Source organism: Trichechus manatus, unplaced genomic scaffold, assembly GCF_000243295.1.
Source record: "Trichechus manatus latirostris isolate Lorelei unplaced genomic scaffold, TriManLat1.0 scaffold00079, whole genome shotgun sequence".
Lineage (NCBI taxonomy): Eukaryota > Metazoa > Chordata > Mammalia > Sirenia > Trichechidae > Trichechus > Trichechus manatus.
Genome location: NW_004444015.1, coordinates 6,413,164 through 6,440,942, shown reverse-complemented (window position 1 = coordinate 6,440,942; position 27,779 = coordinate 6,413,164).

Below are 27,779 nucleotides of genomic sequence, written 5' to 3'. Positions count from 1 at the left end.
ACAGTGGCCCCACGTAACAGAGTAGAATTGCCCCATAGGGTTTGCTTGGCTATAATCTTTATGGAAACAGATTACCAGGTCTTTCTTCCAAGGAGCCCCTAGGTGGATTCGAACCGCCAAGCTTTTAGTTAGGAGCTGAACGCTTAACTATTTGCACCACCAGGGCTCCTCGATGTGTATATACATATACATATATGTGTGTATAGCCCTGGTGGCACAGTGTTTAAGCGCTTGGCTGCTAACCAAAAGGTCTGTAGTTTGAATCCACCAGCCACTCCTTGGAAACCCTATGGGGCAGTTCTACTCTGTCCTGTAGGGTCGCTATGAGTCAGCATCTATTCCATGGCAATGGGTTATGTATATATATATGGATTTGGATATTTGAGAATAGAAAGCAAGTATGACATTAGGATTTCACAGCAACTTCTATTAGCATTTTATTGTATTCCCCTGCTCCTGCAGCCTTTTGTTGTATGCATCATGTAATACAACTATAATTATAACTATATGCATTTACATCCTGCTTTTTCTATTTAGCATGCCTCTACCAGCCTAACCTCCCCTCCTCCCTGCAATTCCTCAATGATTCAAAAGGTCTAAAAGCTGGCTTTGCTCCAACTGGCCTTCAATCATTAATTTTATGTCAGGGAGACCTGGTGACACATTTGACCAAGGCTTTACTCCTCCCTTTTTTCTCACTTCTGAATAAATATTCTCTGTGCTTTATAATGCACAGTTTGTCTACTTCATCTCTAGAATGATTAAGTATTCAATATAGAATAAAGGTTCTTAGTCCCCCTCTTGAAAAACATTCTGAGGATTCAGAAAATGAAGTTTAAAAAAATCAGTTCTCTGTTCTCTCTCTCTCTGGCATGCACGCATGCACGTTTACACACGTACACACACACACACACACACACACACACGGTATCAATAAAGAAAAACCTTTGCACATCTAGCATGGAGCAACTCTCAAGAAAGGGTGTTGTGTTGTATGTTCAGAATCCAGATCCTAAATACATGTCGTGAGCACCTTTCCCACAGCACAATGTTCGCTGGAAGGAGTGGGCACTCTTGTTCTGTGCCCTGACCCACATTCTGCCCTGAAGCTACAGCAAAACATATATTGCATTTGTTAAATGTTTCCCAAAAACATTTGGGAAGGAGTTTTTTTTTTTTTTTTTCAATTACTCCTCCATTGCTCTCCCAGCCCCATACCATGAACTTGTTTGTCTTATTCGGTCCCATTCCCTCAGGCCTGAAATAGTTCCCTCTGCTTTGGGAGTTGGGAATATGAGTAAAATTTCCATGTGTTCCTCCTGGTGGACCTTCCTGGTTTCTAGCCCTGGACGGTCCCTGATGGGGCTTCCGTACCCAAGAGGAACTGGAAGATGAATTCTCGGGGAAAGCCTTTCCAGGCATTCTGATCCTCCCTCCCATGCACAGCCCAAGCACCTCCTCTGAATAGTGACTAGTCTGGAGAGTTGCCAGAGCCTGTTCCCAGGTGGGCTGGACAGAGGTCCCTGTGTCTGCAGAAAGAAGCCATAAGCTACATTACAAATCGATGCAGCCTGCGATACTGTCTCACAACTGCAGGCTTAAGCCAGGGCACCTGAAGTGGAAGAAGGGCTTTCACATTTCATGATTAGAATGGAGACACTTAGTTATGCACTGGGACTTAGTTTTATCCCCCATAAAATATAATGAAGGGATTTTGCTACTGAAGAACTAGCAGCTGTGCTGCACCCAGTTCTTTATCCAGGCAACTGCAGAGACCTTCCTGCCTGATTCCCCTCCCCATGGCATCCCTTCCTGGAGCTACCTTTGCTGTCCTGCATGGCCTAGGAGTCTCATCCTGACTTAGTCCTTTGAGTGAGGCAAGGAGGGACAAAAGAAGCATTGCCCAATTCTCAGTCATTTGCCAAAATATGCATTTTCCTGGGTATCTTTTATTATCACAGTTAGTATGATTACGTATTAGTACCTTGGTAGGCACAGGGAGTCAGAAAGGAGATGCTGTTTCACCAGAGGTTGTTTTAGGGGAAGGAAGGAGCATGGTGAAGGCACGTCTGGGTAGTAAGCGTGTCCTAGGGTAACACCAGGAGGGAAAGTTCTGGCCCCAGTTGGTGGCATACACATGAATATAGAGATGAGGGAGTGAGCCTGAACTTCCTGATGATATATATAGGATCATGTCAGAGTGACATCAGTGTCAATTAGGAACTGAATTTGCAATAGCAAATATATTGTGCATTACCAGATGCCTTTCCAAGATGGAAGCAGGGACAAGAGTAAATACAACTTTTACTTGAAAGAGGAGAGGTGGAATTTAGGTTAGTGGGAGAGGGCATGTGATTTATCCATTTACTATACATTTGCTGAGTGTTGGCAGGATGAGGGAAAGTGGAAATGGCAAAGATGTAGCCCTCAAGGAGCTAAAGCAAGATATCTAAGACATGCTGAGATTATGATATATATGTTGTTGTTGTTAGTTGCCATGAAGTCCATTCTGACTCATGGAGACCTCATGTGTGCAGAGCTTAACTGATTCTACCACCCAGGGACCTTTATGATTATTTTATGTATCTATGTATATGTGTATGTATGTATATACACACACCTATACACATGCATTCTCGCCTCTCTTATGTTCCTGACAGTTTTCTGCCTTTCATTAAAAGGTGTTGGCTAACAGAATGGCCACAGCCTCAGCAGATTGAAATTCTAGTACTCCCTCTGCTGTGGTGCTTGGAGAGGCGAATCCCTTCTCTTTAGCTAGGGCTTGATGTGTGTGTAACCATAGATAAAGTTGGTGCAAGGAGGATCACTTGAATGCTGATTACATTATAATCAATGAAAAATGTTTGCTCAAAATGCAGAGGTATTTCAATAGAAACTACACTTGAAAATTTGCCACACTGAAAACAATCTAAATGATTTAGTCCCAAATAAATTATTTTGTTCTTCATTTGAATTATTCTAGAGACATAGTTATATGGCAAAGATTTCCTTGTAGATTTAAAAATAGTTGGACATTAATTGCCAGCATCTGACTCCTCCTAGCATGCTTTCATTACTGTCAAACCTTTGGAATAGGGGTTTGATATACTGTTCAGCTTTAATGATCCCATGATTGTTGACCTTCCCAGGCCAGAAGAATACAGCTCCAGAATCCTGATATAAGTGTTGCTTTCCACACCAGCAGAGGGTAGACGTGTTGCAGAAGTGATTCTTGCAGTGTCCTAAAGGAGAGAGGCTGGTTGGTTTGCTATTGGACATCCCCCAGGTAAAGAAAGCTTGATTTATAGTGCATATAGTAAATGTTATGGAGAAGCTAGTTCGAGTTGAATCATTAAAAAGGAAAATTGCCATGACTTGTTGATTTTTGAGGTTAGCAAGTCAGTACTACTGTCTTCTGACTGATTTTTAGACCAGGCTGCAAATGACACGCAGGAACTTGGAAGGATTGCGTTCAGGCCTTGTTTATATTAGACAAGTGATTCCAACAGTGTAGAATGGTTTAAGTCTCTTAGAATTTCACAGAAGAGAAAGTACAAATAGTAAACAGACACACAGAGAAAGCCCAAACTTGCTAATACAAAAAAAAAAAAAAAAAAAAGATGAAAACAGGCACGGAGTATTATTTTCACCCATTAAAATAGCAACAAAAACAACAACTAAAAGAAAGCTAACCTACACTAACAGTGAAGCTGCATTGAAAATGATACACAAATGCACTGCAAGAGGCAGAAATTGGCCCTGTTTATTTGGAAAGAAGTATGGCAATATGTTGCAGAATCCTATGGATGGGCCATCAGTTGAGTATTCTGTCAGGTATATCAAAGGACAAATTTTTGATAGAGAAATTTATTCTTTGTGGCATCAACTTCAGAAAATTATTAATGTTCTCTAAGCAATCTTCAAGCCTGTCATCTGCCATTATGATTCTGTTTTCTGTAAGATATTTTGCAGACTTCATTTGCCAAAAGACAGGTCTCAGGCTTTCCCGTACCTGCAAATAACCTAGTGCGAGATTTTAGATATTAAACACTCAATGCATGTGTTGCAATTAAATTTATACTTTTAATTCTTATCAACTGTCGAGATAAAAAATGTGTATGTATGTATATTTACACAAGCATATATATGTGTTTTAAGCCATTGCTCCACAGTTTTTGGAAAATAATAAATATTTACTCATTCAAAAAATGTGTAACAAACACCAGACACTGTTCTAGGCTGTAGGCAATGGTGATATATCAGTAGAGCCTAGATTCTAGTAGAGGGGAAATGGACAATAAACATGAAAAGTGGTTTATGTAATATGAGGTGATAAGTGATGTGGACAAACTTTAGAGCCAAGTAATAGTGATTGGAAGTGCCGTGGTAGTTTGCAATTTTAAATAGGGTGATCTGAGTATGGCTCACTGAATAGGTGACAGTTGAATAAAGGCTTAAATGACATGTGGGAGTGAACTATGAGATATTGGGGAGAATAGTGGTTCAGGTAGAGGAAGAAAGGGTAGAAGCTCTGAGGCAAAATTTCAGTGTGCCTTGCAAGTTTGAAGAACCACAAGGAGAACAGTGTGCCTGTAGTGGAGTGAGGGAAGAAGAAATTTAGTTAATGAAAAGTGAGGTGAAAGATAATAGGGTGAGCAATCAATAGGATATTGTTGACCTCGTTCTTGGATAATACCACTAGAGAAACGGGGAGCCATTGTGAAGGTTTGAACAGAGGAATACATGATCTGACTTACATTTTAATAGGGTCACTCTGGCTGCTTCGTTGAGAGGACACTGTAGAGGGGCAAGGGTGGAGACAGGGAGATGGGTGGGAGGCAATTGCAATAACCCAGGTGAGAGATGGTATGGCTTTGAACATGGTGAACGTGGTGAGAAGATGTCACACTCTGGTTACATTTGTTGAAGGACTGAATAAATTAATAGCTAAAAATAAATAGTAAAGTAAGCAATGAATCAGCTATATTCTTAAATTATCAAACGAATACTGAGTATCTAAGTCAAATGCTTTGATATTCTCAAGTCGTGAATTTTATTAATATTATTAAGCATGGTTTTCTTTTACATAGCAATTTTATATCAAAAATTTTTGACACTGCACAGGAGTTACTGCATATGCAGAAATATGTGGATAACAACCTAACCTGGCTGAACTGTGGATGCTAGGGGGCCACAGATAGATTCACTCACTGCCTGTGATCCTATCCACTAGAAGCTTTGCAGTGCTAATGATTTTAAACTTTTAACTCAGTAAAATGGCAAATTGCTCAGGGTTGCTCATGAATAGTGAAATGTTGGAATTTAAATTCCTGAGCGACACTTACATTATGACCCAAATTTTTGAAAGACTTTTGTCCTGATATTTAGAATTTTTTTGATCCTTGGTAAAAATCTATCCACTTTGGAGCTCCATGGATGAAGAGATTTGTGGAACATAGAGAGCATTCAGAGGACTGTTACTAAGATGATTAAATCACTGGATAATAAGGTCTGTGAAGAAAGGTTAATGGAACTGGGATTGTTCAGCTTGGAAAATAGAAGGCCAAGAGGGGATTTAATAATGGTTTTTAAGTGTATAAAGAGCTATTACACAGAGAATGCTCACCAGCTGGTCTCAATCTTCACTTAGGACAGAGCAAGGAGAATGGAGTATAAATTGCATCCTGAGGGATTTAGACAAAATATTAGGAAAACTTTTCTGATGGAGGAGTGTTGTTAAACATTGAGATAGATTACCAGTCCAGAGTTCATTTGACCCCACATCCTAACAGTGTGCTTGGAATTCCAAACATTCGACCCACTAATGCAATTCAATATGTATTTGCTGAGAGCTCATTGTGTACAAGGTACTATGGGTTAAGACGTTTTCCGTGGCAGACCATTGTTGAAATGCACCTATTGTCTTAGAAGGAAAAGTGATATAATGTGGCTTATATAACTTTATACTTTGGACATGTTATCAGGAAGGTCCAATCCCTGGGGAAGGACATCATGCTTGGTAAAGTAGAGGGTCAGTGAAAAAGAGGAAGACCCTCAACGAGATGGATTGACACAGTGGCTGCAACAATGGGCTCAAGCATAACAATGATTGTGAGGTTGATGCAGGACTGGGCAGTGTTTCCTTCTGTTGTACATAGGGTCGCTGTGAGTCGGAACCAACTCGATGGCACCTAACAACAACAACATATAACTAGTGAGTTATGAATGTAGAAACCAGAAAGAGAGCCCTAAGATGACATGATATAAGACCAGTCACCTTTGATATGCAAGTATTGAGGGAATATGGTAGGGAGAAAAATAAAGGTGTAGAGTGAAGAATGTGGACATGAAGGAAGGGGTGTAGGTAAGCTTTGGGAGGTGGCTTGATGAAATTGAGGCATGAAGACTCGGTTTGCTCAAGGGCAGAGGCAGACTGACTGGTCTCCTTGGCCCCTTGCTTCAAGGGAGTAGAGTGGAGCAGAAGTGAGGAGGTTTGTACTGCACTACCGAATCTCATGGCTGGAGGGCAGGATGCAATTGAAAAAGAACAGAATCCAAGATTCTTTTTTCCACCCCAATTTCATTTCTAAACTTGATTTTTACTTCTCTCACTATAAGTTTCTTCCCCTTGGGAGGTGGGGTGGGATTTGGCTCAATTGTTTTCTTATACACTTTTTTACTGCAGTTGTATTGAGAAAGGGGTGAGCTGAAAAAGAAAGGTCCTGAATTTCCTTTTGAGGGCAGTCTGAAGCCAACACCTGATTTAGTCACCAGTTCAACCCATTCTCTATAACTTTAACCCATCTGTTTAATCTATAGTATGCTATAGTAGAAGGACTATGTATACTTCTGAGTTTATATCTGTTCTCTTCAACAACTATGAGACCTTGCATAAGTTTCTTAATCTCTCTGAGCCTTAAATTTCTTCACTGCAATGTAAAGACAGTTATTATCTCAAGGGATTTCTGTGAATTAAAATACTTAACAAAGTGTTTATCACCTAGTAGGTAGGAGCCCTGGTGGTGCAGTGGTTAAGAGCTACAGCTGCTAATCAAAAGGTCAGCAGTTTGAATCCCCCAGCCGCTCCTTGGAAACCCTATGGGGCAGTTCTGCTCTGTTCTGTAGGGTCGCTATGAGTCAAAACTGACTCTACGACACCTAACAAAACAAGGTACTCATTGTTTGCTAGTTCCCTACAACTCTTCCATATAATAAACCTTCAATTACAGAATAAGATCTCTCCATGTCCTTTTTCTCCCAACTAACTTAAACCTTCTTCTCTTCAGTCCAACCCTTTTTGGTTAGTTACCTTAACTCTTGTTCGTATGGTAAGCCATCTGTGTTGATCTCTTTAAGACACTCTCAAATGTATTAATATTTCCCTTAAGAAACGGGCTGCTCAAAATGGAACACACAATCCTAAATATAATCCCATCTGTGCAGAGTATTATGACCTTATTATGACCTCCCTTGATATGGAAAATATATTTCTGTTAATACATCCTCAAATTGTATTGCTTTTTTGGCAAGGACACTCTACTTTTGACACAAATACTGAGGAAATTTCAGAACCTAGGTTTTCCTTGGAGTTACTCTAAGTCTGGCTTTGTCTGAAGGTAACACACCGGCATAAAGGTTCATACATGGCTGTGTTGAGCCCAGTGGATCTTTGATTCTCAGAGACCAGACAGTTCTGAATGAGTAAATTCCATATCAAAATTATCTAAATGACTCATTCAATGACTCGCTCTTCTCCTTCTGGAGTGAGTTTTTTCCCTTCAGCTTCACATTTGTCTTAATTCTCCCTCATTTCAAGAAATAAAAAATTTAAAAAAATAATCAACATAAAATATTTTAGTAGGTCTGCCTACTGTCAGGCTACTGTACCACCTCTCTCTCTCTAATTCCCAAACTTCTTGTAAAAGCCACTTGTATTTGTTGCTGTCACTTCCTCACCTCTTATAAATTTCTCATCCCAAAGCAAACTGTCTTTCCCCTGAGATTGCTTTCTCAAAGGTCACCAAAGACCTAATTGTCAAACTTATTGATTTCTTCTCAATTATTTGCTTCTCTAATTCTTTCTTCAGCATTCAGCATTGACCATTTGTATCAGTACGATTCTAACCAGGAAAACAGAAACTACATGAGTATTCAAAACAAGACTTTAATGCAAGAAATTATTTGCACAGGTAATGGAAGAACTGACAATTTAAAGAGTGGACAGTGTGAGGCAAACCTAGATTAGCAACATCAGAGAACACAGCTCTAGGCTAGAAGACAAAGGGAAGAGACAGGGTTACCAAAGCCCAGGAGTTAACATTACCTGGCTAAAACTGAACTAGCCCCAGAGGAGAAGCAATTACTACTTGAGTTGCCATTTGAGGCAGAGAAAAGGGAGGAATAAATACTCTGTTTTTCCCCTCCTCCCCTCCAGTCTTCTGTCAGTGCCTCTGATTGGCTGAACCCCATTGGAAGTCAGCCTGAGAATGGAGAACAGGAAACACAAACTGTAGAGGTCATACCCCTTGTCACACATTGCTAAGCAGGGGAAGGATGGGGAATGGATATGAAGGGAAACAGACTCAGGACTTGCACAATATTTTGTCCACTCAGCATTCATTCTCACACTTCTGCCTATGTATAACATCTTCACACGTCTGCCAAATATCAGGTAAATATCTATCTTATAAACAACAGTTATATCCTCTACTCAACCATCAGCCAAGGAAGACAAAAGGCTCATCTGTCACTAAATTCATCTCAAGTTCAGAATCTAGATGATGTGGAGTTCTCCCCATCAGATTCAGATATGACTCCTCATAGTCTGGTGACCAGTGAGCTGTATTGTAAAGCAGCACACTGTCAGCTCTCTTCATACATAATAGTAGGTATATCCTATTTGTCTGATCACGAAGCCATTGTTGATATTTATCACTTCATTCAATAGAATGAAATCTGCCCAGCCATCGAAACTAGAAAACTGTAAGTCATCCTATAATCCTTTTCTTTCATTATCTTCATTCAGTCTATCACAGTTACTGTCGATTTCACCACCTTAGCATCTCTCAACTTTTCTACTACCACTTTGTTAATTCAGGCTTTTATCGCCTCCCATTTGGATACCTGAAATAGTCTGTTAAATGATCTCCCTTCCGCAAATTTCTCCCCTGGGTAATTGAACATCCACATTCTTACCAAGTTGAGCCATCTGAAACACAGATCTCATCATGTCATTTCTGTTAACATTAAGTCAAGATAAAATCCAATCTTCTTAATGTCACTTTCAAGGTTCTTCACCATCTGGTCACAACCTTCGTATCCAGCTTTATCTCTTCCATTCCAAGACACATTCCTTTACTCTAAAGGCACCAGGTTATACAGAGTTCCCAAATATACTATGGTTTTTTCCAACTGTAAGCATTTAATAGTACTAGTCCCTTTACCTGCAGTGCATGCCCGCCCTCTACACCTGTTTGAATTCATTTCACTCTTTTAAGTTCAATTCAAATATCACCTCTTCTACAAAGCTGTTTTTTTATTTTCTACATTCCTATCCACCATCAGATTTTATTACCCCTTCCTTCATACTCCTGATGCACTTTGTATATATTTTTATTGTATCACATTTTGCATCCTGTAACTTCCTGCTTTCTTGTTGATCTCTTCAACTAGACTAATGTTCCCTGAGAAGAGAACTGTATTTTGTTAGTGTTGTGCTCCAGTGCCTACCAGAACATATGGGACAAAGTTGGTAATTTGCCATGTATGTTAAATAGAGGTCTATATGAAGAGTACATGAATTAATTGAAGAATGGATCAGGGAAAAATGCCTTAATGTTGGCTTTATATTTCATTTTGGATATTAACAATTTTATTTTTGAGTTAAAATTATGCCTGAAGAGTCTACTGTGAAGAAAGTGTGCCTTCTTAACTCTGGACTCTGAGAGCTCAATCCCCTTGAATCATTGTAGGGCAAGTATGCTAAAATGAACTGTGATAGAAGCTTATGAGTAAACATAGAAAGCCTAGAGAAGTTCTTGTTAGGGAGACAATGTAAATTACCAGAAGGAACACTTGGTTTGCCATTTGATAAACTTGGGTTCATTTACTGGCTCTACTGCTTATTTGTTGTTACAGTTTGAGCAACTCTTAATTTCCCAGTTTTCTGCTTCAAGCCTCAGAGATTTGATATAAAGATTAAAAGGAGGGATATAAGGCAATACATGAGAACATCTTAAATGAATGGCTAAACACTACTATACAAAAATAAGTGAAGAAGTGTAATTAAATGGTCAAAAGCACAGTCTTTGGTGTCAGACAGTTCTAGGTTCCTGTTTTGATTCTGTTCTTTAAAATGTGTGTGAGTTTTGTCAAGTCATATAACCTCTTTGAGCCTCAGATGTCTCATATGAATTGTGAACATTAAGTGGTATATACCTTCCAAAACAGTTGCTGTAGTTAAATGACACAATGAATGCAAATCCCATAATAAAATAGAAGGCAATTAGGTAAGCCCTCAATGATTATATAGAGTCCTGGGTGGTGCAAACAGTTAAGCATCTGACTACTAGCCAAAAGGTTGGTGGTTCGAACCTACCCAGAGGCACCTCAGACGACAGGCTTGGCGATCTGCTTATGAAGGGTCAGTATGAGAACCTGATGGAAGAATTGTACTCTGTACACATGAGATCCCCATGAGTTGGAATCAACTCCACGGCAACTAACACCAACAACAACGATAATACTAACAATAGCTAACAATTATTATTACTATTACTTATAACCAAAGCGTCAAATCATGCCAGTGCAGAGATATACTATCGTCAAAACTGACACCAAGATGCAATCATTTCTCAATTGCCTGAGAAACTTTCCAGGTCCCGTACTTCTACTTATTTTTATATAATTTGACAGTATGGTGCTCTGAAGTACTATTTATCATAGTGCTGCACAGTGTGTTTCTAATCTAATGAGTTATATAACACAATGAACACTACTACGCTATATGCTATGTAAACATTTTAGAATGCCGGTATGTCTGACCACAGGCTTGAGACCTCGATGGTGGAGCTGAGGCAAAGCTTTTTCTAATGCAGTGATGAAGATGTGATCTTTTCTGGTGAAATCAGTGTTTGCAAAACTCAATTATAACACAGAGTATCAATTTTAATGCCATATCCAAAGTGGGTCCTCCAACTCTTCCCAATTTTATATAATGTAAGATCAACTTGAACTATATTGAAATTCAGTATCTGACAAAGGAAGAAATGAACTTAACAAGCCCTTCCTCACTCTGTGCTTTTTTGGAAGTTAAGCTGTACTGATCAGCATCTGAATTTCTAGTTTCTTTCCAGGTAAGCATTATATGGTCGATTTGCAGAACTGCCTAGTAGAGACATGCACTAAAAAACTTTATGGTTTGATATAAGGTGAGAAATGATTTCATTTTTAATAGTGTCTTTAAACACAGAAACTAATATATCTAAAATACAAATAGGAGTGCTTGCTAATAATATGAAAAATATTCTTCATTTTATCTCTCTAAGGACAATTTTAGAGGTTATTTTTTTTAATCCTAAAGATTTCCTGGAATAGATCTTAGCTTTTATAACTCTTAACCAGACAGAAACACAGAGAAATCTGCATCAGATAGTGTGAAGAGCTGGCTAACAAGGGCAGCATCAAGATTTCGTAACTATTAAGTAACCTAAATATGTTTTGCTTTTTTGGGAGAGGATATGTTAAATACTATGGGCTTAAAAAAATTGTATCTTTCCCCTTCTAGTGAAATTTAGAATGTTCTCTTTTATCAGGTCTCTTGCAGAAAGTAGGTAGATAAAAATCATGTTTCTAAAAGAAAAGATGGAGTAACTGGTACCAGACTGGTTCTTCCAGCATTAACAACCCAAGAACTGCGCAAATTATATTACGATACTTTTCAGGCATTGTACAACAATGCCTGAACTGTGACTGTTAAAGAAGATAAACACACAAAGTGCACTTCCTGACATCCCCAGTTCATTTCCTGAGGGAATTTTTCAAACCCAGTGCAGTGAGCTGGAGTCCAAGTAAGGCATGATGGTCCTGCTCAGTTGAGAATACATAGGCCAGAATTTTGGGCATCTGAAGTTGTTGCATTCTGTAGGTAAGAGAACAGGAGAGGAGGGAGATGTGCAAAGGGATGCCACAGAAGTCTGTGTGGAACAGCAAACATCATACTCAATGATGAAACACTAAAAGCTTACCCCTGAGATCAGGAACAAGACAAGGATGCCCACTTTTACCACTGCTATTCAACATTGTACTGGAAGTCCTAGCCAGAGGGATTAGGCAAGAAAAAGAAATAAAAGGCATGCAAAGAGGAGAAGAAGAAAAATGATCTTAATTTGAAGATGACATAATACTATATATAGAAAATACCAAAGAATCCACAAGAAAACTATTAGAACTAATAAATGAATTCAGAAAAGTTGCAGGGTACAAGATCAATACACAGAAATAATTTGCATTTCTATACACAAGGGACAATCTGAAAAGGAAATTAAAACCATTCCTTTTACAAAAGCATCTAAAAGAATAAAATACTGAGGAATAAATTTAACCAAGGAGGTGAAAGATCTTTACACTGAAAACTATAAAACACTGCTAAAATAAAGTAGATCTAAATAAATGGAAAGGCATCCCATGTTCATGGATTGGAAAACTTAATATTATTAAGATGTTAATTCTACCCAAAGTGATCTACAGATATAACACAAGTCCATTAAAATTACAACAGCCTTTTCTGAAGAAATGGAAAAACCAATCCTCAAATTCATAGGTAATTACAAGGGGACCTAAACAGCCAAAACAATCTTGAAAAAAAAAAATAACAAAGTAGGAGGACTCATGCTTCCAATTTAAAAATGTGTTACAAAACTACAATAATCAAAACAGAATGGTACTATTATAAGGATAGAAATATAGACTAATATAATAGACTTGTGAATCTGAAATGAACCCATTTGTCCATGGCCAATTGATTTTTGATGATGATGATGTTGTTAGGTGCCATCAAGTTGGTTCTGACTCATAGCGACCCTATGTATAGCAGAAGGGAACACTGCCTGGTCTTGCACCATCCTCACAATTGTTATGCTTGAGCCAATTGTTGCAGGCACTGTGTCAGTCCATCTTGTTGAGGGTCTTCCTCTTTTTTTCTGACCCTCTACTTTACCAAGCATGATGTCCTTCTCCAGGGACTGATCTCTCCTGATAATATGACCAAAGTATGTGAGATGTAGTCTCGCCATCCTTGTTTCTAAGGAGCATTCTGGCTGTACTTCTTCCAAGACAAATTTGTTCTTTTGGCAGTCCATGGTATAGTCAATATTCTTTGCCAACACCATAGTTCAAAGGCATCAATTTTTTATAAGACTGCAAAATTTGATTTTTGATAGGAGTGACAAATTCATTCAATTGGGGGAGGGGGGAGAATAGTGTCTTCAACAAATACTGGAACAACTGTGTTTCCACATGGGAAAGAATGAAATTGGACCCATACCTCAAAACCATGTACAAAAATTAATTCACGATGGATCAATGACCTAAATATAAGAGCTAAAACTATACATCTCTTAGAAGAAAATAAAACCCAAACCTGTTGCTGTCGAGTCAATTCTGCCTCAAACATGGGGGTAAAACTTTAGGACATTCTTTCAGGCAATGGATTCTTAGCTATGAGACCAACAGGATGACCAACAAGAGAAAATATAGGTAACTGGACGATATTAAAATTAAAATGTGCATCAAGAGACATTATCAAGAAAGTGAAAAGACAGCTGACAAATTGGGAGGTAATATTTGGAAACTACGTATAAGGTAAAGGTTCAGTATCCATTATATATAAATAACTCTTTAACAACAAAACTCACAACAAAAAAGACTAACAACGCATCTAAAAATATGGGCAAATAATTTGAATAAACATTTCTGCAAAGAATACATACTAATGGCCAATAAGCACATGAAAAGATGCTTGACATAATTAGCCATTAGGGAAACACAAATGAAAATCACAGTGAAGTTCCACTTCACACGCACTAGGAGCCATATGGCTACTTCTAGCCAATGAAATGTGAGAAAAAGCTACATGGTCTCCCCTGGACACAGGCAGTGAAGAGTATGCATAGTTCCCTAATTACTGTACTTCCCAGTTTAAAAAAAAAACCTGAAAATAACAATGTAGATGAGAAATTAGAACACTCATCCATTGCTGGTGTGATTGTAAAATCGTGAAGCCACTGTAGAAAAGTTTGGCAGTTCCGAAAATAGATAAACGTGTTGTTGTTGTTAGATCCCATCAAGTCCGTTCCGACTCATTGCGGCCCTGTGTACAACAGAATGAAACACTGCAGGGTCCTGCACCATCCTTACAATCGTTGTTATGCTTGAGTGCATTGTTGCAACTACTGTCATTCCGTCTCATTGAGGGTCTTTCTCTTTTCGCTGGCCCTCTACTTTACCAAGCATGATGTTCTTTTCCAGGGACTGATCCCTGCTGATAACATGTCTAAAATATGTGAGATGTGTTCTTGCCATCCTTACTTCTAAATAGCATTCTAGCTGTACTTCTTCTAAGATAGATTTATGTGTTCTTTTAGCAGTCCATGGTATATTGAGTATTCTTCACCAACACCACAATTCAAAGGCATCGACTCTTCTTCAGTCTTCCTTATTCATTGTCCAGCTTTTGTATGCGTATGAGGCGATTGAAAACACCATGGATTGGGTGAGGTGAACCTTAGTTTTCAGGGTAACCTCTTTACTTTTTAACGCTTGAAAGAGGTCTTTTGCAGCAGACTTGCCCAGTGCAAAGTGTCCTTTGATTTCTTGACTGCTGCTTCCATGGGTGTTGATTGTGGATCCAAGTAAAATGAAATCCTTGACAACTTCAATCTTTTCTCCGTTTATCATGATGTTGCTTATTGGTCCAGTTGTGAGGATTTTTGTTTTCCTTATGTTGAGGCATAATCCATACTGAAGGCTGTAGTCTTTGATCATCAATAAGTGATTCAAGTCCTCTTCACTTTCAGCAAGCAAGGTTGTGTTGTCTGCATAACACAAGTTGTTAATGAGTCTTCCTCCAATCCTAAGGCCCCGTTCTTCTTCTTATAGTCCAGCTTCTTGGATTATTTGCTCAGCGTACAGATTGAATAAGTATGGTGAAAGGATACAACCCCGACACACACTTTTCCTGATTTTAAACCACGCAGTATCCCCTTGTTCTGTTCTAACGACTGCTTCTTGGTCTATGTTCAGGTTCCTCATGAGCACATTAAGTGTTCTGGAATTCCCATTCTTCACAATGTTATCCGTAATTTGTTATGATCCACTGTGTAATGTCTTTTGCATAATCAGTAAAACACAGGTCAGCTTCTTTCCGGTGTTTTCTGATTTCAGCCAGTATCCATCTAACATCAGCAGTGATATCCCTCATTCCACGTCCTTCTCTAAATCCTCTTTAGGTTTCTGGCAGTTAACTGTGGATGTACTGCTTGCAACCGTTTTTTAATTAACTTCAGCAAAATTTTACTTGTGTGTGATATTAATGATATTATTCGATAATTTCCACATTCTGTTGGATCACCTTTCTTTGGAATGGGCATAAATATGGATCTCTCCTAGTCAGTTAGCCAGGTAGTAGACTTCCAAATTTCTTGGCATAGACTAGCGATCACTTTTGTTGAAACATCTCAGTTGGTATTCCTGTCTGTTCCTGGAGCCTTGTTTTTCACCAGTGCCTTCAGTGCAGCTTGGACTTCTTCCTTCAGTACCATCAGTTCTTGATCATGTGCTACCTCCTGAAATGGTTGAATGTCAACCAATTATTTTTGGTACAGTGACTTTGGATATTCCTTCCTGTCTTCATTTGATGCTTCTTGCATCGTTAAATATTTTATCCATAGAACTCTTCAATATTGCAACTTGAGGCTTGAATTTTGTCTTCAATTCTTTCAGCTTGAGAAATGCGTAGCATGTTCTTCCCTTTTGGTTTTCTATCTCCAGGTTTTTGCACATGTCATTATAATATTTTAGTTTTTCTTCTTGAACTGCCCCTTGAAATCTACTGTTCAGTTCTTTTACTTCATCATTTCTTCCTTTCACTTAGGTACTTGATGTTTAAAGAGCAAGTTTCAGAGTGTCTTCTGACATCCATTTTGGTTTTTTCTTTCTTTCCTGTCTTTTTAATGACCTCTTGCTTTCTTCATGTATGATGTCCTTGATGTTATTCCACAGTTTACCTGGTCTTCGATCATTAGTGTCCAACAAGTCAAATATATTCTTGAGATGGTCTCTAAATTCAGGTGGGATATACTCAAGATCTTACTTTGGCTCTCGTGGACTTGTTCTAATTTTCTTCAGTTTCAATTTGGACTTGTATATGAGCAATTGGTAGTCTGTTCTGCAGTCAGTCCCTGCCATTTTTCTGACTGATGATATTGAGCTTTTCCTTCATATTCCACAGATGTAGTAGATTTGATTCCTGTGTATTCCATCTGGCATGGTTCACGTGTATAGTCGCCATTTATGTTGTTGAAAAAATATATTTGCAATGAAGAAGTCATTGGTAGTGCAAAATTCTATCATGTGATCTCCGGCATCGTTTTTATCATCAAGGCCGTATTTTCCAACTACCAATCCTTCTTTGTTTTCACCTTTCACTTTCCATTCACCAGTGATTATCAATGAATTTTTATTGCATGTTCGACATTCAACCATTTCAGGAGGTAGCGTATGATCAAGAACAGATGGTACTGAAGGAAGAGGCCCCAGCTGCACTGAAGGCATTGGTGAAAAACAAGGCTTCAGGAATTGACAGAATACCAATTGAGATGTTTCAACAAACAGATGCAGTGCTGGAGGTGCTCACTCATATGCCAAGAAATTTGGAAGCCACCTACCTGACTAGCTGACTGGAAGATATCCATACTTGTGCCCATTCCAAAGAAAGGTGATCCAACAGGATGTGGAAAGTATTGAACAATATCATTAATATCACACATAAGTACAATTTTGCTGAAGATAATTCAAAAACAGTTGCAGCAGTGCATTTGCAGGGAACTACCAGAAAATCAAGACAGATTCAGAAGAGGTCATGGAACAAGGGATATCATTGCTGATGTCACATGCGTCTTGGCTTATGGCAGAGAATACCAGAAAGATGTTTACCTGTCTTTTATTGACTATGCAAAGACAGTCGACTGTGTGGATCATAACAAATTATGGATAACATTGCACAGAATGGGAATTCTAGAACGCTTAATTGTGCTCATGAGGAACCTGTACGTAGACCAAGAGGCAGTCATTTGAAGAACAAGGGGATACTTCATGGTTTAAAGTCAGGAAAGGTGTGCATCAGGGTTGTATCCTTTCACCATCCTTATTCAGTCTGTATGCTGAGCAAATAATCTGAGAAGCTGGACTATATGAAGTACACAGCATCAGGATTGGAGGAAGATTCATTAACAACCTGTGATAAGCAGATGACACAACTTTGCTTGCTGAAAGTGAAGAGGACTTGAAGCACGTACTGATGAAGATCAAAAACTACAGCCTTCAATATGGATTATACCTCAACATAGAGAAAACAGAAATCTTCACAACTGGACCAAAAAGGAACATTATTGTAAACTGAGATAATTTTGAAGTTGTCAATGATTTCATTTTACTTGGATCCACAATCAACACCCATGGAAACAGCAGTCAAGAAATAAAACAAAGTATTACATTGGGCAAATGTGCTGCAAAAGAACTCTTTAATGTGTTAAAAATCAAACATATGACTTTGAGGAGTAGGACCATGACTATGCCATGGTATTTTCAATAGCCACATATGCATGTGAAAGCTGGACAATGAATAAGAAAAACCGAAGAAGTATTGATACCTTTTAATTATGATGCTGGTGAAGAATATTGAATATACCATGGACTCCCAAAAGAACAAACAAATCTGTCTTGGAAGAAGCACAGCAATGCTTCTTAGAACCAGGGATGGCAAGACTACTTCTCATGTACTTTAAGCATGTTGTCAGGAGGGATCAGTCCCTTGAGAAGGACATCATGTTTGGTAAAGTAGAGGGTCAGCGAAAAAGAGGAAGGCCCTTGATGAGATGGATTGACACAGTGGCTGCAACAATGGGTTCAAACATAGCAATGATTGTGAGGATGGCACAGAGCCAGATAGTGTTTCATTCAGTTGTACATAGAGTCTCTGTAAGTCAGAACTGACTTGTTGGCACCTAACAACAACAACAATATGTATATACCCAAAAGAAATCAAATGTAGCTACTTAAACAGATGGAGCCCTGGTGGCACACTGATTTAGAGCTTGGCTGCTAACCACAAGGTCGGCAGTTTGCACCCACCTGCCGCTCTTTGAAAACCCTATGGGGCAGTTCTACTTTGTCTTACAGGGTTGCTATGAGTAGAGATGGACTTGATGCCAACTGCTATTTTTTTTTTTGTTAAACAGACACATATTCAACAATGCTCTTTGTAACATCATTCACATTAGTCAAAAGGTGGAAACAACCTAAGTACCCATCAACAGGTGAATGGATTAACAGAATGTGATACCTACATTCAACAGAGTATTATTTGGCTATAAAGAAAAATGAAGTTCTGATGCACGTCATCACATGAGTGAACCTTGAAAACATTGTGCCGAGTGGTATAAGCCTGAAACTAAAAACCATTATTGTATAATCCCACCTGTATAGAAATACCAAGAGTAGGCAAATCTATTGAGACAACAGATTTATGGTTACCAGGTGCTGGAGAGAAGGGCAGTATGGAGTTTCAAAAAATTTTTTTTTTCTTCCCACCTCCACTCCCTTTACAGGATAGGGTAAATTACACCTTGGTTAAATAACAACCTCCACATCTCAGTGACTTACCACAAAGGTTTATTTTTCACTTTCCCAAGGTCCCTGTAAGTTCAGATGATTCTTAGGGCAACTCTTCTTCCTAAGGCATCTCAGTAATCTGGGCTGATAAAGATTCTACCATTTTGTAGTTGCACCTTCTGGAACAGGTGACCTCTTAGGTTGAAGCAGGAGGGAAGTAGAGTGAGTAGAGAACTATCCATACTCTTTTCACTGCCTGTACCCAGAAGAGACCATGCACCTTTTGCTCACATTTCATTGGCTAGAACTAGTCACATGGTTCTGTCAGTTGCATGGGAGATGATTGCTGCAGTCTACCAAGTGACCCCAGGTGTAATAATTTATGAAAATTAATACTGTATTTCTTACATTATTATTATTAACATTGTCAATAGGAAGCCATAGACAGGCAACGTTAATGACTCAGAATCACCAACCTACTCCTCCACCTCCTTACCTTCATTTATCAGCAAGCATCTAAGCCACCTCATGGACATAATCCTTTGAATCTGGAGGGAAGCTGCCCCCCTGATTGGATTTTTGTGCTATTTCAATTCATTCTGGGTATTGTAACAAGTATCAGAGTGTACTATGCATATCCCTTCCTGCCATCATGAAATTCCTAAATTTCAGAGGTAGGAGCTGGGTCATATTAATAGATACCAAAGAAGCACCGTCTGAATATCTTTGCTTTTTGAATAACCTTCAGTGCGGATGATACCAAATGAGTTGTGTGCTATCGAGCTGATTCTGACTCATAGCGACCCTATAGGACAGAATAGAACTGCCCCCATAGGGTTTCCTAGGCTATAATCTTTACAGGAGCAGATTGCCAGGTCTTTTCTCCTGCAGAGCAGATGGTGGGTTGGAACTGCTTACCTTTTGGTTAGCAGCTGAGTGCTTAATCATTCTGCTACCAGGGCTCTTTACCAAATGAGCTGGACACTGGCAGTTGTCGACTAACTATAAATCTTGTGGAGTTATGTATACCCCAAATAATACTGATTGTCTAGTTACTGCACCAAGAGCCCTGAGTAACTGTCCAAGCCACTTTACAAAGACCTGTGTCTTTGGTAGGACAGGTAACTAACACCAGTGATTACTAAATACTACAGTAAAATGTTGACTGACACTATATTCCTAAATCTAAGACACATGTTCAAAAAGTGCATCTCCTTTAATGCCTACAATTTGCATCATCTCTGCCGATTTCACTGATGTAATAAACATTCTAGCCACTTCTGATGAGTATAAAACAATTACATGCCATAAAATACAGACATCTGCGTCTGTGTCTGTCTTGGATTATTGAATTGAAAGGAGAGCTCCTAATGTTTTATTTCAAATCTACCTGCATCAGAATCATTTTAGGATTGCTTTGTATGAATTCATCATAATTTCAGATATTTCCATAAATTTGCATTGCTGATGTTACTTCCATTTGTGTTAACGGTGCTCTTCTGGATGTCATATGCTGGTATGCTGGTATACATGTATACTGATATGAGGTGCAGTAGCTCACCCAAGGCAATGCCAACTTTCTTAATGAATAGATAATGAACAAATACTTATGCCAAGCGCCTCAGCTTTGAAGCCTAAAATGTCATTACAAAATCGTCAAGAAACAAGTTTTGCTTAAATATCAACTGTAGATGAAATTTTGCAGTCATTTTTGAGGATCGACTAATGCCTAAAAACACTTTGAGTAATTGCAAGTAAGCCGAGACACTTAACTAGAGTAAAAATGACTGCTTTAGGGTTTAGGGCTGTACTCCATCTTGCCTTTCTTTTGATATATGCCAACCCCTGACTCATTCTTTAAGGCCTGTAACTAAATGTAAAGTAAAGAAAGTGTTTTGTTTCTTTGTTTTTTTTTTTTTTTTCTTTTCTCTGTGGTTAAGCTGGGAGAATAAACAATAAACTGTTTCCCAGGAGCTTTCAAGACCCTTGCTGAAACAATGACTCAGGAAGAAGGCCTTGATGCTGACTGTTAGCTGGTCCTACGCAACTGCTGACAAGAAAAATTTCACTTGAGCAAGCTGTTTCTAAGAGAGAAGTGTCCTGTAACCTATCCCTCCTAGCTCCCACTTCCAGTAAATGCACCTTGTGTTAATCTAAGTTTGTAATGTCCAGTCAAAATAGTGCACCTCAGATTCTTTGTTCTCACCCTTTAAAAGAGCTCCTCATCTTCACCATGGAAGCTGTCATCATTAAGGTTGTGTATCAACTTGACTGGGCCATGATTCTTAGTAGTTTGGTGGTTATGATGTAGTTTGGCAGTTGTATGATGATGTGATCACTTTCATGATGAGACTGGATATAATATTATCACCTCCATGATGGGATCTGCTGTGAGTAGCCGATCAATTGAAAGGGATTTTTCTTGGGGGTATGGCTTGCATCGAATATAAGTGGACTCTCTGGCAAGGCACACTCTGAATCCTGCAGCTGGCTCCTGTTCATCTGACCTCTGGTTCTTGGGACTTGAGCTAGCAGCTTACCTGTGGTTTTTCCTGCAGATCTTGAGATTTGTCAGTCTTCGCAGCCTGTGAGCAAGAGCCCTGCTGTCTGACCTGCCAATCTGATCTTGGATTTGCCAGCCCCTGCAGCTACATGAATCAGGAGAAGCCTCCAGCCTGACCTACGGATTTAGGACGTTCAACCCTCTACAACTGTGTGAGCCATTTCTTTGATATATGTCTCTTTATAAAGATATTTATATGCTTTACTGGTTTTGCTTCTCTAGAGAACCCAGCCTAAGATAGAAGCATTTATTCACTCTGTAAGATCAAGTGTATTCCCTGGTCTGGACTGTTTTCAAACCTTAAACTAATCTCCTTACTTTATTACAACAGAGTATGGGTTATTACTCTTGGATATGTAATGGTGTTTAGAGTGGGATTAGGAGGCACATCTCTTTTGTCTGCCTCCCAGGACATCATGAAATCAGAGCTGTGGCCATACAGGCCTCTTTGTGCTTTTTTCTACATTCCCAGTGTCCCGGTGAAGTCACCCCAGCTAAACAATGACCAGAATCACACTCTACCTTGTTGCATTGAGTTCTGGAGATTTATGGTTGGTCATTTGCCTGTGTTTCTCTTCTATGTTTGTGTTTCTCTTTTGTACTTTGATTTTTCAGTTCACTTTTTCGAACGGTCTGACGAGTTCCAATTCATAGGGGAGGGAGGTAACAGCTCTTACCTGTTTTGTAACGTTTCTCACGCTTTACTTTCAAGTGCACATTTAAGGACCCCAAAGAGAGTATTTGTTTAAGCTCACTATCTAATCCACAGGGGGAAGGTGGTATTTCCTGCCTGTCTTGTACTTTGGTTCCATAACAATTTAGATTGGTGACCACTTTGAAAATGTTTCGAACTTTCTGTTTTTTTTTCACTCGCATGTGCAGATTAATAGTTCTTGCAAGTATGCCTATTTTGACTAGTTCGTTTCTTTGTAAGCAATTTAAAGTTGGTTAAATTTTTGTTAAAGCTTGAACTCCTTATTTATACCAGCTAACCTGTTGCTGTCATGTGGATTCCGAATCATAGTGACCCTATAGGAGAGAATAGAAATGCCCCATAGGGTTTCCCAGAAGTGGCTGGTGGATTTGAACTGTCGACATTTTGGTTAGCAGCCAAACGCTTAACCACTGTGCTACCAGGGCCCCATTTAGAGCCCTGGTGGGACAGTGGTTAAAGCAATCAACTGCTAACTGAAAAGTCTGCAGTTAGAAACTGCAGCGACTCCATGGGAGAAAGATGTGGCAGTCTGCTTCTGTAGAGATTTACAGCCTTGGAAACCCTATGGGGTTGCTATGAGTTGGAATTGACTCAACTGTAGTGGGTAGTCTATATAATAATCAGGTGAAAGGAAGGGCTGCCCCTGTGTTACCAAACAACTGGGCTGACTGTGCTGCCTGCATTTGAGATAATGGAAATAGCTCCATAAATATCTCAGGGCCCTGCAAACTTTCCCAAAGCTTCTGACCTTCAAAATTGATTACCAGGTAGCTGAATAAGCTGCTTCTCCCAAATTTGTTTATTGATGACTCTAATTTTATGAATTAATTTTTTAAAAATCCTTGAATAAATGAGCTTATATTTTTCCTCTTCCAGAATGATGATTTAAAATTCATGTTTAAAAACAACTATAAGCTGAATATACTTAGAATTTAGAATCTGAGTGATCACAATATGACAATGAGTTCCCATTTTATGTTGTCTTCTCTTTCCTCTAAGGAACTTTTGGTTAATGCTAAAAACTAAATTACTTATGTTGTGTAGTATTATATAAGCCTAAGTCAAGAGCTAATCTTACAGGTCGATAGATTTATATAATTTTCCTGTTTCACTTTGAGTTGAGAACTTGCTTCTAATAGTATGTTTGAGTTTCTGTATTTCATCAAATTGAAGGCCTTGGCTTGACAGTTAACTGCTTTTCATGAGACTATCTTTTCTCTTCTAAGAAAAACTACTTTTTGTGCTTGGTTTTTTGGTAATTACTCTAAAATAAACTTTGCTATAAATTCATATATATATATAAACAAACAAACAAAAAAACCAAACCCATTGCCATCGACTCAATTCTGACTCATAACGACCCTATAGGACAGAGTAAAACTGCCCCATAGGGTTTCCAAGGAGTAGCTGGTGGATTTAAACTGCCAACCTTTTGGTTAGCATTTGATCACTTAACCACTGATTTTATATATATATATTTATATATATATATATAAACTGTGCTAAAAAGTTGTTTATTTTAATCACTCTAACAAGGCCTTAAAAGGAAACAAATTATTCTAAATGACTTCTTTAAAGGATCCTATAAAGTATGTAGAAGATAAGGTTATGAACATATGATAATTTCTTACTTCTGGATAGTATTATTAGATTATAATATTTTTCAAACAACTTACTGTAATTGGTTTAATAATAAATAAGCATCTGTATACATTAAATAGTCCTAATGTTCCCAGGAATTGATAAAAGTAAATTTGTTCTAGAAAAATTTTTGTTTTATAATATGCCAACTTAAAATAGTTTCAAAGATTTTTTTAGGTAACTTAAAGTGAATTAAATATATAGATTATGTTTTGTTAAAAGAAAAGGTAGTAATATGCTAAAATGAAAGACTGTGTTGTTCTAAGATAACAAAGAAAAAAGAATTTGGATGGATATATAGAAAGTAGTGGAAAATTAGAGGAAAGTTAAACAGAAAGTTAAAGATATTAAAAAAGGAAAGCTAAAATTATGCCATAGAGAAAATATATATGTATGCATGTTTGGGTCTTATAATCAATGTGTTAGCCGCTAAGGATTAAGCTATGAGAAATATAACAAAGACAAGGAATTTGGAAAGTTTGTTAAAATTTTTTGTTTAATATAATCAAAGTTCTTGTTTATTGAAACTAAAGTTTTAATGGGTGAAAACAAATTATTTGAGTGTTAATGTTAAATAACGTGTAAACAAAGAATTTGGTTTCTTACTGTTAACAAAATTTTAATTACTAAGTTAAAGAGTTAATTTATTCTTTATGTAATCTGCATTAAAAATAAATTTTCTGTTTCTCAATAAGATAAAACTCCTGCATCAAAACCAAGCTTCTTCTTGTTAGGTGCCATCGAGTCGCTTCTGACTCATAGTGACACTGTGTGCTACAAAACGAAACACTGCCCAGTCCTGGAAATTTTGCATTCCAATCACCAATAATTATCAATGCATCTTGATTGCATGTTTGATCAGTTTTAGATTGCAGAAGTTGGTAAAAATCATATTTTCCTTATAAGTTGGTGCATAAATTTGAACATTAGTCATATTAACTGGTCTTCCTTGTAGACGTATGGATAATACACTATCACTGACAGATTGTACTTCAGGATTGATTTTGCAGTGTTTTTTTCTTTTTTTTTTTCCTGACAATGAGTGTGATGCCATTCCTCTTCAATTCGTCATTCCTGGCTTAGTAGACCATATGATTGTTTGATTTAAAATGGCCAATACCAGTCAATTTTAACTCTGTAATGCCTAGGATATCAGTCTTTATGCATTCTATTTCATTTTTGATGACTTCCAATTTTCCTCGATTAATACTTTGTACATTCCACGTTCTGATTACTAATGGACATTTGCGGCTGTTTCTTCTCATTTTGAGTCATGCCACATCAGCAAGTGAAGGTCCTGAATGCTTTACTACTATCATTAAGGTCAACTCTATTTAGAGGAGGTGGCACTTCCCCAGTTGTGTTTTGAATACCTTCTAACCTGAGGGGCCCATCTTCTGGTGGTACACTAATTTCCCCTGTTAGTCATAAGATTTTCACTGGCCAGTTTTTTTAGGAGCAAATCACTAAGTCATTCTTCCTAGTCTGCCTCAGTCTGGAAGCTCCACTGAAACTTGCCCACCATGGGTGACTGTCATGGTTTGAATTATGTCCCCCCAAAAATGTGTATATCAATTGGGCTAGGCCATGATTCCTGGTACTGTGTGACTTTCCTGTATGTTATAAACTTGCCTCTATGATGTTAATGAGGGAGGATGGGTGGCAGTTGTGTTAGCAAGGCAGAACCTGATCCACAAGACTGGACTGTGTCCTGAGGCAATCTCTTGAGATATAAAAGACAGAAGTGAGCAGTGAGACAGGGGGACCTCATACCATCAATAAAGCAGCACCGGGAGCAGAGCGCATCCTTTGGACCGGGGTCCCTGTACAGAGAAGCTCCTAGTCCAGGGGAACATTGATGAGAAGGCCGACAGAGAGAAAAAGCCTTCGCCTGGAGCTGACGCCCTGAATTTGGACTTTTAGCCTACTTTGACTGTGAGGAAATAAACTTCTCTTCATTAAAACCATCCACTTGTGGTATTTCTGTTATGGCAGCACTAGATAACTAAGACAGTAACCCTGCTGGTATTTGAAATACCAGTGACATAGCATGCAACATCACAGTAACACACAAGCCACCACAGTGTGACAAACTGACAGACGAGTGTTGCAAAAACAAAGCTACATGGTTTTAAAACTAAGGATTTTACCTTTAAAATCTTTGATTTAAATGACTGAAGTATTATTTCTCATTGATCTATAATAAAGTCCTGACAGCTTTAAAACTTCATGGAAAGCCACATAGGATTTGTTTGTTTCTGTTTTTTATATATGTATTTATATAATATTTCAAAATTATTTATTTAAAATGTTATGAGTCACATAAAATGTGTTATCAAATTAGAGAAAGTGCCAAATTTTCTGTGAGTTAAAATTTATTTTTCAGTAACATCTGCATGATAGTAAACAAATAAGCATATGATACTATGTCATAATTTTATTATTTCATTTGCTAACTTATTTACAACTTAATTTCTTGAATCTGTCATCATCAGGGCAATGGTTTAACTTGGGATATTCACATCATTTCAGATGTTTAAAGACTTGTTAATTTTAGTATTTCATGGTGTATCCTGACTATATAGTATTGCATCTGAAGATTATTATGTTCTATCTGATGGTCTTTAAAAATAAAGTTTTAAACATGTATTTGTCTGAATTGGCTTTATTTGGCGTTGCACTACTTTTGTAATTCCCACCAAGTCTTTCGCTTTTGAGAAGTATTATGGTTATAAGTTAATCATGGCCGTATTAAGTTTTTTTTGTCCACAGATAGGTTTTACTTTGCTGAGTTGCTGAAAATGCTTGAACATAATATCTCAACAAAAAATGGAGTATATCAAACTTATGAAAAGGACTACAATATTTCAGACATAGATACTTTAGAACTAAATCTAGATTTTTAAATTTCTTGTATAGAAACTTGTCTCAGTCATCTAGTGCTGCTATAACGGAAATGCCATAAGTGGATGGCTTTAACAAAGAGAATTTTATTCTCTCACAGTCCAGTAGGCTACAAGTCCAAATTCAGAGCATCAGCTCCAAGGGAATGCTTTCTCTGTCGGCTCTAGAGGAAGGTCCGTGGCATCAGTCTTCCCTTGGTCTGGGTGCTTCTCTGCACAGGAATCTCTGGTCCAAAGGACACACTTTGCTCGTGGCACTGCTTTCTTGATGGTATGAGATTCCCATGTGTCTCTGCTCGCTTCTCTCTTTTATATCTCAAAAGACATTGGCTTAAGACACTACCCAATCTTGTATACCTCATCAGTATAACTGCCGCTAATCCATCTTATTACATCATAATGATAGAGTTTACTACATATAAGGAAATCACATCAGATTACAAAATGGAACACAATCATACAGTAGTGGGAATCATGACCCAACCAAGTTGACAGATATTTTTGCAGGACACAATTCACTACATGACCAAACTGATGAGATTTTTCAAATTGCTACTAACCCAGAATAACATGGAACAAAGATAAGCTACATATGACTGAGTAAACTAAAAGAATTACCGTAAGGCTTTTACAAGAATATTGCTGATGTTCAGTGTCCTAATTTTTAGACATAAGAAACTGTTTTCATTTTCCTTTCTTTAAGAGTCACTTATTTCAGTACCTAATAACATCGTTAGTTACAAAATATCTTATAGATTATAAAAACGTTATAACACAAAGGAGTTCCAGCAAAATGGCACTCTAGGCAGAAGCAGCACGCCGTCCCTCCACAGCAAAGATCCGAAAAACTAAGCCAAACAGAGAATACAACAATCCTGAAACCTAAAACATCAAGTGAAGAGATAAAGAACTCAGCCAAGCACCAAATGGAGTGAGAAAACTGACAGAGAACAGAGAGTGAGGAGGGATTCATGCAGAGGTCCCCTACCAGCTAACACAGCACGGATCCGCCATCCTGGACTCCTATCAGAGACCAGCAAACAGGGAACGAGAAAGCAGCCTCACGGAG